Source organism: Pangasianodon hypophthalmus, chromosome 20 (genome assembly GCF_027358585.1).
Source record: "Pangasianodon hypophthalmus isolate fPanHyp1 chromosome 20, fPanHyp1.pri, whole genome shotgun sequence".
NCBI lineage: Eukaryota > Metazoa > Chordata > Actinopteri > Siluriformes > Pangasiidae > Pangasianodon > Pangasianodon hypophthalmus.
Genome location: NC_069729.1, coordinates 10,674,983 through 10,682,606, shown reverse-complemented (window position 1 = coordinate 10,682,606; position 7,624 = coordinate 10,674,983). Strand labels below are relative to the sequence as shown.

General features: G+C 36.5%; 1 long non-coding RNA gene across 1 annotated transcript; it reads left to right on the top strand.

Moving 5' to 3' along the window:
* The first annotated feature begins 4,021 nt into the window (after positions 1 to 4,021).
* Positions 4,022 to 7,323, top strand: LOC128317096 (uncharacterized). The gene is made up of 6 exons (XR_008300584.1): positions 4,022 to 4,212; positions 4,403 to 4,527; positions 5,030 to 5,062; positions 5,143 to 5,214; positions 5,831 to 6,010; positions 6,900 to 7,323. It is a non-coding gene; the product is annotated as an uncharacterized LOC128317096 (long non-coding RNA).
* Positions 7,324 to 7,624: the final 301 nt, after the last annotated feature.

Genomic DNA, 7,624 nt, shown 5'->3' with positions numbered 1-7,624 from the left:
AAATATTTCTCAGATATTATTGGAAGAAACTGTCAAAAACCAAAGTTTCTTTTTTGTACCATCAATGCTGTTATCAATCCTTCTGCTTTTGCTTTTCCAGATCTGTCTTCAACAACATGTGAAAGCTTTCTTAAATTTTTGTTACAAAGACTGCAAATGTTACACTGCACACTGTACTGCCTAATCAGATTGTACCTTCTTGTGAAGCTGTTCGGAGGGAGTTTGAGCCTATCTCTCTCTCTCACTTCACGATATTATTGGTAATTTAAAGCCTACTACTTCTCCTCAAGATATCATTCCTACACGCTTTCTTAAACAGATTGTAGTGACTATTGGGCCTAACATTCTTTCTATTATAAACAAATACCGTGTTACTGGAACTGTCCCTGACCACTTAAAACATTTTACAGTTGTGCCTTTTCTCAAAAAAAAAAAAAAAAAACTAATCTTGACTCCTCTGTCTTAGCTAATTTAGACCTATGTCGAATCTACCTTTCATCTCAAAAATTTTGGAAAAAGCTGTCTTTACACACCTGCAAGCATTTCGGAGCACCAACTCTATTTTTGAAATATTTCAGTCTGGTTTTAGAGCCCATCACAGTACAGAAACTGCCCTGCTCAGAGTACTATATGATATCTACTTATCTGTTGATTCTGGCGACTCTATGATTCTTATACTTCTAGACTTTACTGCAGTGTTTGACATGATTAATCATTCCATTCTCATCACTTGTTTGGAGCACTGTGTGGGAATCCGGGGAAATATTCTCAATTGATTTAAATCTTATTTGACTAACAGAAGCTTTTCAGTTAGCATTGCAAATCTCACCTCCTCCTCAGCCCATCTCATCTGTGGAGTGCCACAGGGCTCCATTCTTGCCCAGGTTTTATTTTCCCTTTACATGCTCCCTATAGGTGCTATCTTTAAGAGACATGGGGTGTCTTTTCACTGTTAAGATGACGATACCCAAATCTACTTGTCTCTGTAACTTGGAGACTCAAATGCTCTTGAAACACTTTTGTCTTGCCTAAAAGAACTCAAATTTCCTACATCTAAATGAGAGTAAGACTGAGATTGCTATTTTTGGTCCAGCATCTACCGCACCAAATTTAGTACCTAACTTGGATCATCCTATATTAAAGAGCACATAAAAATTCTCAGGTTTTTACTGGATAGTGATCTTAAACAAGCAGATTAATGCAGCTGTCTGAACATGTTTTTTTTAACTTAGGCTCTTGGCTAAGGTCAAGTCTTTTCTAACTTTTAAGGATCTTCAAAAAGTGACTCTTCCTTTTATCTGTTCTTGTCTGGATTATTGAAACTCTGTCTACACTGGAATTAATCAGACATCTATGGCCCGATTATAATTAGTCCAGAATATTGCCGCCAGACTCCTGAGGGGTACATGGAAGCACAAACACATTTTGCCTATTCTTGCTTCACTACACTGGTCACAGGTACGCTACAGAATTGATTTCAAAACACTCCTACTAGTTTACAAATCTCTGAATAATCTAGCTCCTTCATACCTTACAGAGCTTCTATCTGTTCGCAATCCCTCTAGAAGTCTCCGGTCATGGATGACCGTGCTTTCACTGTGGCTGGCTCTAAGCTTTGGAATAGCTTGCTTCTGTGCATTAGAACTGCTCCTACCTTAACTATTTTCAAATCCAAGTTAAAAATGTATTTCTTTTCCTTGTCATTTGACCAGCCATAGAGAAAGTTTTAAATTTGTTTTATGATTGTTATGTAACAGCAGTTATAATCTTAATTTTTTTTGTTTTGTTGATATTGTTTTATTTCTATTTTAGCTTCTGTAATTATTGTTGTAAAGCACTTTGGTCAACCTATGTTGTTTTTAATGGTCCTATATAAATAAAATTGCCATTGCCATTGACACTGACATGGCAAGGAAACAAGCTGGCGGAAGCAGTATGATGCTCTTGGCAATGTTCTGCTGGGAAACATTGGGTCCTGGTGTAAAGGGTTAATGGATGGTACATTAAATTTTTAATGGAAAAGAGACCCCCCCCCTTTTAAAATAGGAACATTACCAATGGAGTTATCCATGCACATGTGTAAGTGTGTATTAGAACACCGCCACATCAGTAGACGGCCCTTGAGCGCTCGTGTGAAGCACAATAGAGACTAGTTTTCTCCTGGGCGCGATCTAAGAAGTAAATTCATTTTGTCTGTCTCTTTATTGTTTCACAGGTAAAGTAATATATACTTTAAACATTCTTCTGTTAATTTTTGTGACTTTGTTGAAGTAACTGAAAGTGATCACGAAGTGTGTTAAGTGACTGTGCGCGATTCTTATATGTTTCGGTGGATGCTAAATTGAGGCTGAATTTAATTGAGGTCATAGGTGTAATGATTAAGTGCATTTGAGAGTGTACCGTATAATGTTAGTTTACGGCAAAATGTCTGTAATGTTAAACACATTGGCAATGACTTGTTTGCTATTTAGTGGTACGGCTAACTGTGCACCTGTTGTATTAGCTGTTCAATAGCCATATTGAAAATGCGCACGTCCTGATTTTGCCAAGTGGTTGCTGTCCTGAGACCAACATATTTCATGATGTTCTTGGGACAACAACTGCGCGAGCCAATCAACGTTTATGATGTCATCACCGTGTGCCGTGCTGCTGCCGATTCCGCCAAAGTTTAAAAAAAAGCAATAACGGCAAAACCCCTCTGTCAAGCACGCAAGTTACAAGGTAAGACCAACACAGTTTTCACATTTCCTTATTAATTTACAGTAGTCTGCTACTACGGCTGATGATCATAAAATGCATATTTGTTTTTTAGATTAACATTGGTGAGTTAAGTGTTGATACCAGTCAAAACTGATGATGAAACGGTCTGATAGGAACATTTAGATTTTAATATTATTTTTATAGTCTGCCTAGCTACAAACAAAACAAACAAACAAAAAAACCTACAGACTGTGACTAAATGGTCGCATTTTTCTGCCGGTGCGACAAAGTTTGTTAGCGCTCGCACTGGTACCACGGCAAAGTTTCCCAAAATCTCATTTATTGGTGCCGTTTCTGTTGCGTATGAACAAAACAGCGCTGGTTTGAAACGCGCCGCAACAACCGTTTATCAGTTCAGCTCGGTCCATCAGACAGTGCAGCGCGATGCCATGCGAGACCCAGTGAGTGAGAAGCGTTTGAATTAGCTGATTTATTGTGTTACACGATGTTGTCTTCAGACCATCATATGAATATGTTGACCTCAGGTCGTCACTGATTTATTGTGTTACACGATGTTGTCTTCAGACCATCATATGAATATGTTGACCTCAAGTCATCACTGATTTATTGTGTTACATGATGTTGTCTTCAGACCATCATATGAATATGTTGACCTCAAGTCATCACTGATTTATTGTGTTACACGATGTTGTCTTCAGACCATCATATGAATATGTTGACCTCAAGTCATCACGGATTTATTCTGTTACACGATGTTGTCTTCAGACCATCATATGTTGACCTCAAGTCATCACCGATTTATTGTGTTACATGATGTTGTCTTCAGACCATCATATGAATATGTTGACCTCAAGTCATCACCGATTTATTCTGTTACACGATGTTGTCTTCAGACCATCATATGAATATGTTGACCTCAAGTCATCACGGATTTATTGTGTTACACGATGTTGTCTTCAGACCATCATATGAATATGTTGACCTCAAGTCATCACGGATTTATTCTGTTACACGATGTTGTCTTCAGACCATCATATGTTGACCTCAAGTCATCACCGATTTATTGTGTTACATGATGTTGTCTTCACACCATCGTATGAATATGTTGACCTCAAGTCATCACCGATTTATTCTGTTACACGATGTTGTCTTCAGACCATCATATGAATATGTTGACCTCAAGTCATCACTGATTTATTGTGTTACACGATGTTGTCTTCAGACCATCATATGAATATGATCTACTTTATTAAATGTGTTCAAATCATCAAAATAGTTTTGCAAAGAACAAAGAAAAATACTGCACCCAAAATCTGTTCAGTCATGTAAATCACATGCTTATAATTACAGTTGTTTTCAGCTGTCTTTTTATGATGTTATTATTGTTAGAAAAAAATAATAATAATTTCATTCAATTAAAAGAAGAACTGTCTTAATTGTAGCTTATGTATTTAAAGGACAGCAAGTTGCATTAAGAGCATATGATGGAAGGTAAGATTTCTCTCTATTTAATGTAATTTAACAATGTTTAAATTTTAACATGGTTTAAGTCTAACACAATGCACACCATGTTGTTATAAATATGTTTTTGTAGTGTTATCAAATGGGCTTTTTTATTGTTAATGATAACCCAATGTGCTTGCAAAATGTGTCATCTATTAATTATTCTTCATCTTTGTAGATGTTAAGGCATTAATGCTTTTCCAAAATAGGAGGCCAGCATTCACAGTAGGAAGTGTGGGGCCATATAACATCCAAGTGCAAAGTTTAAACACGTTAATGGAGGACAGCAAGGTTTCTGACGAGGTAAATCAATATCCTTATAGTAAACGGCTATGTAAATTTTCAACACTTATTTCCTGTCCACTTTTCCTACCACCAAGGAAAATGTCCATGGCCTCTGTCTAATTCATAAGTTCTGCATGTGATTGACAAAGATATTTTGTCTATTTTCTTTGGTTGCCAGATGCCAAAAGACACCAAAATACATACAAAATACAAAACAAACTGGGAAATTAACTTGCAGAAACCCCAGAATACATAAAAATAAATAACATGCTTTGTGTTTTTGCTCTAGCGGTAACGTATGCCTCCAACATCTGGCCATTTTGTTCTCCCTTCCAGTCTGTTTCAGGGTTAAATCACTTCCTCTCTTGCAAACCAAGCATGATTGTATTATTTAATTATTTATTTATTTATTTTACATTTTCATTTACAGAACCAAAAAGATCTTTACCTCATATTTTACATTTTCATTTACAGAACCAAAAAGATCTTTACCTCATATTTTTTTTCTTTAAATTCTCAGGTCATGGATTCCATATGTAATGTTCTTAGCAAGGTAAGCATGGTTTTATTGGCAATAATTTGAATTGGATACATAAAAAAATAACATAATTGCTCTGCACTGATTTGTCCTAGGATGAACAAACATGTTTCTGAAGTCTTATAAAGGAGTGACATTCCTCTTTAATTGACAGAAGGCTTTCACTAGTAAGTACATTTTTGTAAGTACATTTCAGACCTGTAGCCTTGACATGAGTTCTGACATATTTTTGAACAGAAGGGACAGTTATGGTCATGAGGGAGGCCATAGGGAAACCTGGCCTACTGCAGTGAGGAAGAGATGGAGGAGGAGGACAAGGAGGAAGAGAAGCATGAGCAACTCAATGAAGAAAGACATAGGCAAGATGAGGGAGTGGAGGAAAAGGAAAGGAAAGTGTACAAAGTTTTAGGAAGGTTAACAGCTCAAGGAAAGTGCTACCAGGTAGATGAAGATGAGTTGAGGTGGAGGGTCAAAGGAGAAAACATGTCCACAAACATGTTCAGAATGTTAATAAGGGTTTGTATTTCTACTACATGCATACATTTAAGTATAAAAGCACAAAAACAGTCATAAGATTTAATGGCAAATTAAAATAGTTCCAAGACTGCCAATTTTAAGAAACATAAATGCTGTTTTTTATATGCAAAGCACTTCATCTTGAATTATGAGTCACAGCAACTCATTCACAGTTAGCCACTCTGCCTCTTAGGGCTATTCACATGATTGCTGTCATGTTCTGCTGTCATGCTTTGCATCTGTGACACAGTACTTCTTTATACATAGGTCGGCAAAAAAGATGTTCCACCCAAAGTGCTGCAGCAGCCTACAAAGGCAAAGACAAAGGTGACAATATTCAGCACTTCAACAGAGGGAGAGGCGGAAGACCTTGCCGTGGCACTGGCCAAACGTGCCAAAAGAGAAGCTGCTTACTGGGATACCCAAAGAGGACAGCCCAGCAATACTGTAAGTGTGTTTATGTAAGCTCTCTCTCTCTCTCTCTCTGTCTGTCTCTCTTTTGCACACACACACACACACACACACACACACACACACACACAAACTTTTGGTGTCATGTCTTAGAAGATCTTGATGGCTATAACATTATTTTCTTTTCAAAAACCATGGGAATCAGTTAAGATGCAACACTGTATATCAATATTTTCATCCTATTAATAGGCATTAGTCACACAAATTTTTACTATCAGGAGAAAATTTTCGAAAGTGTCCATCTTATCAAAATCCATTGTCCATTAAACATATTTTGCTGGCCTGTAGTACTTCAACTCCTTTGAGGAACTTGTTGTATTCTGTTGATACTTTTGGAAAAAAAGGTTTTTAACCAGGTAAATACAAACTTAGTCTTAAGGTATTTAGAAAAAATTTATCTTAAACATCTTTAGTTTTATTTTTGACTAACAACTAAACCTGGCTCTCGCCATGAATATAGCCATAGAAGCTGGCATGGCGTTAAAAAAAGGAAGAAAAAAATAGGCATCAAATATCCTGCTCAACTGTTTTAGCGTGATGATCCTCTATGTTGGAAACTGTCAGAGGAAGGAAAATTAGAAAATGCTTAGGGATAAAATATCACACCTACAGCTTATATAATTTTGTTTTTTAAAATATAAATTAATCAAAATGTCAGTAATGTAAGCATATTTACTAAATAGATCTAGCCTTTCCCCAGACAATGTAGATTATTAAAATGTGATAGCAGCGTGGGTCTGGACAGATTTGTCTTATCTGCCTTTTTTCCATACAGTACATTACTAGAAGAGGACACATACATGGCCCACCACTGAGGTGTCTGTATAGTTACTCAAATGACATGCTTATTTTTATTTATTTGCAGGAGGAGCATTGAAAGAATGAAAATGAATTTGCAAAACCTTGGTCCTGAATCGGAGCTGGATTTAGCCACTCACCTCTTTGGGCCCACAGCAGCCAATGTTTTCTTATCTTTTTTGGGGAATTGTATGAAATAAACTCAGCACCCAGGATTGGCACGCATGCACTATCAAGTTTGTTTGTAAACAAAGAAGAAAAGTTCAGATTACAAAACGCAGAGGAGTGATATTTCATTTGATTTTTATTTAATTTTACATTACAGTTAAAAGCACAGGTGACTAAATACAAGCTTTTAATGATGGTAACTTTATGATTACTGGAGCACTCCAGATGTAGTGAAGAACAAATGCAAAGTTTGATAAAAAGGCAAAAAAAATGCACTTGAATAAAAGTACTTCATTTTAACCCTTGAGTTTTGTATTATTTTTTTGCACCGATTGCTTTGTGTTTTCTTCTCAACTTGATAGAAAACTTGATGTGATATCTGTCCTTGTCTCTGAGGCAATGCCGCTGTCAGTCTTTCTTTTTCTGTTTGCAAATAGTGGACATATTTTACGTGACTTGTCCTCCACACAAAATTAAATCTTTTATTGTTTGAATTTTCTTCTTTTATTTGCACTTTCAGTTCATTGACTTTATGGGCAATATCCTCAGGAATTCTCTCCCATGTTTGTAGAGTCTTCAGGATGCTTTCCAGCTTCCTGATAGTTGAACTAGGCCTGTCTTTGT